Source organism: Mustela putorius, unplaced genomic scaffold (assembly GCF_011764305.1).
Source record: "Mustela putorius furo isolate JIRA1106 unplaced genomic scaffold, ASM1176430v1.1 tig00003866_pilon_pilon_pilon, whole genome shotgun sequence".
In the NCBI taxonomy this organism is placed as follows: Eukaryota; Metazoa; Chordata; class Mammalia; order Carnivora; family Mustelidae; genus Mustela; species Mustela putorius.
In genome coordinates, this window is record NW_025422018.1 from 5,263,585 (window position 1) to 5,272,838 (window position 9,254).

A 9,254-nucleotide genomic window follows, 5' to 3' on the forward strand; every position below is an offset into this window, starting at 1 on the left:
AAGATCTAGAGTGGCTAAAATGCTGGAGAATGAGAAAACCCAGAAAAAAAGGCTGAGACTCTAGAGTTACTTTTACTACCAGAAAAAATTGCCAGTTCTGAACTGGGGCAGGTGACTGGGGATCTTTGTAAAACTTAACACAAAATAGGCAGAGGGGGTTGTTATAGAGGGACAGAAGTATAGAGAGAGCTTTTGATGAAGATTTGAGTGGCCCAAGTACATGATTATTTTTCCTGAGAATGTTTGATATATCCTGGGGCTATATGGGGAAGGTGAGAAAAAATACACAGAAGGTTTCTAAAAAGCAGAGCAGGATTTTCTGTGTCAGGTTGAAATAACAATGAAGAAGACCCATCAGATAAAAGAGTCCTTATGCTGAGTGAAATAAGTCAAGCAGAGAGAGTCAATTATCAAATGGTTTCACTTATTTGTGGAGCATAACAAATAGCATGGAGGACATGGGGAGTTAGAGAGGAGAAGGGAGTTGGGGGAAATTGGAAGGGGAGGTGAATCATGAGACACTATGGACTCTGAAAAACAATCTGAGGGGTTTGAAGTGGCAGGGGGGTGGGAGGTTGGGGGAACCATGTGGTGGGTATTAGGGAGGGCACAGATTGCATGGAGCACTGGGTGTGATGCAAAAATAATGAATACTGTTATGCTGAAAATAAATAAAAATAAATTTAAAAAAAGAGTCCTAATGAATATAACAGAGTCAGTCATTGGGGAAAACTCTGGGGACCAGGGTGAACAGGAGAAAGAGTGAGTTTTAATAGGGTCTTTTTTTTTTTTTTTTTTAATCCAAGATAGCCTGTCTTACTGGATTATGTTAAGCATTTATTACTGTACCCAGGAGCAGAGCATCATGCGTCCCCTGGAGCACCACATTTTTTTACAACATCTAATGCCTGGCAGTGGATAAAATATTTATGTGAACAACAAAATACAGGACAACATATCCAATAATCAAGGAAAAAAAAAAGTAATAGAACAGACCTACAGTTGATCCAGATTTTGGAGTTACCTAAAAAATAATTTCAAAATCTTTGAATATTAAGCTCCCAAACATAAAAGCAAACATAGAAGAAAACAGAATAGATGATGAAAGATTTTAACAGAAGATTGCAATTAAAAAATATGGTTGAATAGCAATACTAAGACTGATTAATAATTATTTTATATATAATTAAAAAGTTAATGTTAGCAGTTTTTTTTTCTTTTTCACATCTTAATTTAAATTCCAATGTTAACTAACGTTAACATACATTGTAAAATTAGTTTCAGGTGTAGAATTTAGTAATTGATCATTTACATACAACACCCACTCTTCATCACAAGTACCCATCTTAACCCATTACCCATTTAACCCACCCTCTCCCACCTCCCCTCCCGCAAACCTGTTTGCTCTCTACAGTTAAAAGTTTCTTTTATGGTTTCTCTCTCTTTTTTATTTCCCGTGTGTTCATTTGTTTTGTTTTTATATATGAGTGAAATAATATGGTATTTGTCTTTCTCTGACTGACTTATTTTACTTAGTATAATATACTCTAGCTCCACCCACATTATTGCAAATGGCAAGATTTCATTCTTTTTGATGGCTGACTAATATTGTTATATATACTAGAAATTATTATTATAAATTATATTATAAATTATAAATACATATGCAATCATATATAATTTTTTATATTTATATATATATGCATGTATAGTGTATATATGTGTATATATATACATATATATTATATAGCACCTCTTCCTTACCCATTCATCAGTCAATGGACACTTGAGCTGTTTCCATAATCTGGCTATTGTTAATAATACTGCTACAAAAACCTGGGTTCATGTGCCCTTTCTATTAGTATTTCTGTATTCTTTGGGCAAATACCTACTTAATGCAATTGCTGGATCATAAGGTAGTTCTATTTTTAACTTTTGAGGAAGCCCATATTGTTTTCCACAGTGGCTCTAATCCCACCAACAGTGTACGAGGTTCATTTTTCTCCAGATCTATACCAACACTTTTTGTTTCTTGTATTTTGTATTTATCTATTTTGACAGGTTTAAGGTGATATCTCATTGTAATTTTGGTTTGCATTTCCCTGATAATGAATGATGTTGAGCATCTTTTCTTTTCTATGTTAGTTATTTGTACTCTCGAGAAAAATGTCTATTCAAGTATTCTGTCCATTTTTTAACCAGATTGTTTTTTTGGCTGTTGAATTTGAGGTTTTTTGTTTCTTTGTTTTGTTTGTTTTTGGTAAAATAAGGTTCTTCTTTTTTTGGAGTAAAAACTTTTTGAAGATTTCATTTATTTATTTGAGAGATTGAGAGCACAGGAGTGTAGAGAGGGAAAACAGGCTCCCTACTGGGCAGGTAGCCCAAAGCAGGGCTTGATGCAGGGCTCCATCCCAGGACCTGAGATCATGACCTGAGCCACACAGGCATCCCTGATAAGTTCTTTATAGATTTTGGATACTAGCCCTTCATCAGGTATATTATTTGCAAATGAAACCTGCCTTTCAGTTTTGTTGATTTTTTCCTTCACTGTGCAGATCCTTTTTATTTCATGAAGTCCCAATTACTCATTTTTGCTTTTGTTTGCCTAACCTCTGGTGACAGTCTAGTAAGAATTTACTATGGTTGAGGTCAAAGAGGTTGCTGCCTGTGTTCTTGTCTAGGATTTTGATAGTTTCCTGTCTCACATTTAGGTATTTTATCCATTTTGAATTTAGTTTTTTTTTTTAACTTTTTTTTTTTTTTAAGATTTTATTTATTTGACAAAGAGAGATCACGAGTAGGCAGAGAGGCAGGCAGAGAGAGAGAGAGAGGAGGAAGCAGGCTCCTGTTGAGCAGAGAGCCCGATGTGGGACTCGATCCCAGGACCCTGAGATCATGACCTGAGCCGAAGGCAGCGGCTTAACCCACTGAGCCACCCAGGCGCCCTGAATTTAGTTTTATGTATGATATAATGTAAGAAATTGGTCCACTTTTATTCTTCTGCATGTTTCTGTCCAGATTTCCAACAACATTTTTTGAAGAGACTCTATTTTCTTCCATTGTATATTCTCTCTTGCTTTTTCCAAGATTAATTGACAAAAGAGTTGAGGTTCCATTTCTGAGTCTTCTATTCTGTTCCATATATATATATATATATATATATATATATGTATATATACACACACACAATATAGCATAAAGTATATACATATATACATATATATATACATAGTATATATATATATATATATATATAGCATAAAGTATATATATATATACTTTATGCTGGTAACATACTGTCTTGATGACTACAGCTTTGTAGTATAGCTTAAAGTCTGGAATTGTGATGCCTCCAGGTTCCCTTTTCTTTATCATGGTTACTTTGGCTGTTCAGTTTCTTTTGTGGTTCCATACAAATTTTAGGATTGTTTGTTCTAGTTCTGCAAAATGAGCTGTTGGTATTTTAATAGGGATTACATTAAATATGTAGACTTATTTGAGAAGTATAAACATTTTAACAATATTTGTTTTTCCAATCCATGAGCATGGAATGTTTTTCCATTTCTTTTCTTCTTCAATTTCTTTCAAAAGTGTTTTATACATTTTGGAGTGTAGATCTCTTACCTCTTTTGTTAGGCTTATTCCTAGGTAACTTATAATTTTTGGTGTGACTGTAAATGGGATCAATTGTTGATATATATATTTTTTTCTGTTGCTTCATTATTGGTGTAGAGAAATGCAACAGATTTCTGTATGTTGATTTTGTATACTACAACTGTATTGAATTCATGTATCAGTTCTAACAGTTTATTGGTGGAATCTTTTGGGTTTTCTTTATAAAGTATCATGTCATCTGCAAATAGTGAAAGTTTGACTCCTTTCTTGTTGATTGGGATGACTTTTATTCCTTTTTGCTCTGTGATTGCTGAGGCTAGGACTTGCAGTAGTATGTTAATTAACAGTGGTGAGAGTGGACATCCTTATCTTATTCCTCATCTTAGTGGAAAAGTTCTCAGTTTTGGTTTTTTTGTTTTGTTTTGTTTTGTTTTTCAATTAAGGATGATATTAGCTGTGGGTTTTTCAGATATGTCCTTTATGATGTAGGTATGTTCCCTCTAACCCTACTTTGTTGAGGGTTTTTATCAAGAATGGTTGTTTTAGTTTGTCAAATGCTTTTTCTCATCTATTGTAAGGATTATTTGGTTCTTTTTAGCAGGTTTTAATAGCAGATGACAAAGAGTACACCACATGAGTAGTAGATTAAAAAGTGTTTTGATAGTAAAGAACCAAATTGAAACAACCAGAAAGAAGAAAATAAGATAAATAATAATAAAAGCATGGTAGACACTAATGGGAAGACCTAAGAGATGTATACTTTGTGCCTTAGGGGGAAAAAAGAGGAGAGAATGTTACTAAAGTAATAAATATGATAATCGTAAAGTTCACCCAATTTAGTTGACATCCCTTCAGATATGCAATAAGTTCCATCAAATCTAAGGAAAACATTTTAAGAAATTAAAGAAATTAAAAGAAAAAAACATGGGGCATATCTTAAAAAAGCCTTTGACTTGTTGAAAAAAAAAAATACAAAGATAAAGGGAGAATCTTAAAACCAAAGTGGAAGGCAGTGGGTAGAATGAGTAAGAATGAAGATACACCAACTTAAAAGGACTCACAGACTGAGGTCTGATCTTTAAGTGAAAAGAAAGGAAATTAAATAAGTGAAGTGACAAATACAAAGCTGAAAACCAAGTACAAATATCAAAAAAATTGGTTACATACTATTTACAACAGACATATCATTAAACATACAAACCCATATGAAACTCTATAAAAACATACCATAAAAGTGTAATTAAAAGAAAGTTGATGTTTCTAATACAAAACAAAACAATATAAAGCAATGAGACACAAAGTACTATATGGGATAGTTCACAATGGTGTGGGGTTTACTACACTAGAAAAAATTATTTGGTGTGTACACATTTTAAATTTCAATATCTTTTCAGTGTTCAATGGGTATATTAGGAAAACTGAGAAAAGCTAAAAATAAATGATCTATTACTCAATCAATAGAGCAAGGAAAGGGCAATAAAACCCAAGGAAATGAGAAGTAAGAGAAGACAGAACATGCACAATAAAGAAAACCAGAAAGACCAATTCTTTAAAAATGTGAATAAAAATAATATTCTCATAGCAAGGCTGATCTAATTTAAAAACTAATTCCCAAAGTATGTAAAGAAAGTGGTCACCACTATAGGTCCTACAATATTAAACAGACATAAAATATTAAAAACATTATATGAATAATTTGACAATAATAAGAATAGAGACAAGTTCTTTGGGAAGATTATTAAAGCAAAAAGGAAAAAAAAAACAGATGAAGAGACCATTGTACTTAAAATCCATGCATAATATAAAATACTCTTACAAAGTAAACTAAAAAACTCACATAGATTCACTATTGAATGCTTTTACACTTAAAAAATGCAACATGGAGGCTTAAGTGGGTAGAAGAATAAATGAAACAAGATGGGATTGGGAGGGAGACAAACCATAAGTGACTCTTAATCTCACAACAAACTGAGGGTTGCCGGGGGGAGGGGGTTTGGGAGAAGGGGGTGGGATTATGGACATTGGGGAGGGTATGTGATTTGGTGAGTGCTGTGAAGTGTGTAAACCTGGTGATTCACAGACCTGTACCCCTGGGGATAAAAATATATGTTTATAAAAAATAAAAAATTAAAAAAAAAAAAAAATGCATAAGTAAACATAAACTCATATAAACAAACAGGATGGTTTGCAATTTATTTTGTGAAGTCAATATAAACTTGTTTTCAACACTAGACAAGAATGTTGAAGAAAACAGCATCTGAACATTTTTTTTTTCTAAGACTTATTTATTTATTTATTTATTTATTTGAGAGAGCACATGAGAGTGGAGAAGGTCAGAGGGACAAGTTGACTCCCCATGGAGCAGAGTACCTAATGCGGGACTAGATCCCAGGACTCTGAGATCATGACCTGAGCCGAAGGCAGTTGCTTAACCAACTGAGCCACCCAGGCACCCCCATGTGAAATTCCTATGAAAATAAATGACAGTTTTAAAAGTATTAGCAAATGAATTGCAGTGGTGTATAAAATAATGTATCATAACAAATATGATCTGTTCCACGAATGCACATGTAATTCATTGCAGGAAAAAGTTTTCTGAAAAAATGGAGTAGTTCCTGATAGCTAGAATCTGTTCTGGCACTGTCAGTTAGTTCTCATTGTGAGAAGATGGCCTGCTAGACATACCTATACTTTGGTATTCTCCTGTTTAGCACAAACATTTTCACAGAAAGCTAACATCAGACAAGTCTTCTCTGTGGCCATGAAGATGAAGAAAAATATCAGATTATTTCTCACTCAGTGCTAAACACAGACAACATCATGAATGTTGTCCAAATCACAATATGACCAACTCTTCCTATATGCTTGTTAGTATGAATGACAGCTGCTCCCTTTTCCAATCACAAGCAGTAGCCTTGCTTCATAACTCTTAAACGTTCTGCCATCTTAATCCTCCAATTGCTAGAAATTCTAATTCATTGCCATAGAAGGGTTGTTCTTATGTTTATAAGGATCTATAATTATCTGTCATATAGGATAATGTGTCAAAACCATCTTGTAATGTTTCATTATTCAAAAATAAAGCTATTCTTCTACGGACACTTTATGATGCATTTTAATATCTCTAAGTAAAATTATTTTCTTGTAAGGCAGAATGACTTAGTTCATGGCATTCTCTGCTGCTTAAGAAGTTGTTCTATCTGGTTCTGCTAGAGATGCTGATAAACTTAATCTTTTTGACATAGATTCTCCAGCTTAAATACAACTCGAATAACACTTGTTCCTTACAAGGTTGCCAAGGATAATATGAAGGATAATTAAATTTAAAAATGTGGTTTTCTTGCCTGAAAGTCACTTCAGTCGCATATTTGGCATCATTGACATTTTTGTGCTAGTGAGTATTAGTCTTAGCCGCAGTTACTTTAAATGATTTATCTCTATGTGCCCATTTGCAATTCTGGTATAACTTGGACAGCAGGACTGATAATATAAGACATTAAAGCATTTGGAAGTAGACCAAACTGTGAGGAAAGGAAATTGTCTATTCTTATGGATGGTATTTTATGCATTTTTTTAACATAAGTAAAGCACTCAAGAAGCACTGACACAGTCCTAAAATATTTTTAAAGTATAGATTAATCTATAAAATACCACTTCTGGGTTAAAAATCCTAGGACAAACAAAACTATACTTTAGGTTTCCATTTTTAACCTGTAATAGAAAAAGAAGAGAGACTTTTAAAATAATGGACACAAATAAAACTGTACTTTTAAGTACTTATCTCTTAAGCCTGCAACACATATCATCATTCCCAGGAAAAAGGCCATTTTAAACCAAGAATGAGTCACTCACTCAACACTCCTTCCACTCTTTTGAGCCTGGAGATATAAAGCAATATCCATTTGTCCTAAAGATCTGTGTTAACCACAGGATATTGTACATTCTTTTCATAACCAAGAAGAAGGAAAACAGATACTATCATAAATAGACTAAATCAAAGAGCACTTTGGAATTCTAATTATTTTCTGTTGAAAGCATCTTCTTCTGATATTGCATTGATCAGTGAGTATGAGTTTATTTTTTGTGAGCACTAAATACAAGAAACATAAAGTACAGTTGGTTCCATAATTCTGCTTTTGTCCTTCAATTGTATCTTCTAAGTTTTTATTTAAATTCCAGTTAGTTAACATACAATGTAAGAGTCTCCCAAATAGGATTTAGTGATTCATCACTTATGTACAACACCCACTGCTCATCCCCAGATCTCTCCTGAATACCAATCACCCATTTGGCCCATCCCCTGCCTTCCACCTCTCTGGTAACCATCAGTGTGTTATCTACAGTTGAGCTGACTTTATGGTTTGCCTCTTTCTTTTTCCTCTATGCTCATGTTTTGTTTATTAAATTCTACATATGAGTGAAATCATGTAGCATTTGTCTTTTTCTAACTTATATCACTTAGCATGATACTATCTGGCTTTATCTATGTCATTGTAAATGGCAAGATTTCATTCTTTTGTTATAGTTGAGTAATATTTCATTGTATATATTTACCACCACTTTATCCATTCATTAGTCGATGGACATTTGCGCTCTTTCCATCTCTTGGCTATTGAAGATAATGTTGCTATAAACATCGGGGTGCTTGTATCAGTTCAAATCAGTATTTTTCTTTTTATCCTTTGGATATATACTTAGTGTGATTGCACGATCATAAAGTAGTTCTATTTTTTAAAAAAGATTTTATTTATTTATTTGACAGAGAGAGATCACAAGTAGGCAGAGGCAGGCAGAGAGAGAGAGAGGAGGAAGCAGGCTCCCTGCTGAGCAGAAAGCCCCATGTTGGGCTCTATCCCAGGACTCTGGAATCATGACCTGAGCTGAAAGCAGAGGCTTTAACCCACTGAGTCACCCAGGTGCCCCAAAGTAGTTCTATTTTTGAGAAACCACCTTACACTTTCCACAGTGGCTGCACCAGTTTTCATTCCCACCAACAATGTAAAAGTTGTCCCCTTTCCTCATATTCCTGACAATGTCTGTTGTTTCCTGTGTTGTTAATTTTAGCCAGTCTAACAGATGTGATGTGATATGATATCTAACTGTAGTTTTGATTTGTATTTCCCTAATGATGAGTAATGTTGAACATCTTTTCATGTATCTGTTAGTCATTTGTATGTCTTTTTTGGAAAAATGTATATTTATGTATCCTTGTCTTTTTTTTTTTTAATAGATTTTGGATACTAACCCTTGATCAGATATATCATTTGCAGATATCTTCACCCATTCTTAAGTCTGCCTTTTAATTTTGTTCATTGCTTCTTCTCTGTGCAGAAACTTTTTATTTTGATAAAGTCCTAGCACTTCATTTTTATTTTTGTTTCCTTTGCCTCTGGAGACATATCTAGTAAGACGTTACTACCGTTGATCAAAGAGTTGACTGCCTCTGTTCTTCTCTAGGATTTTGATGGATTCTTATCTCACCTTTAGGTCTTTCATCCATTTTGAATTTATTTTAGTGTATAGTGTAAGAAAGTGGTCCAGTTTCATTCTTCTGCATGTGGCTGTCCAATTTCTCCAACACCATTTGTTGAAGAGACTGTCTTTTCCCTACTGAATATTCTTTCCTGTTCTGTCCAAGA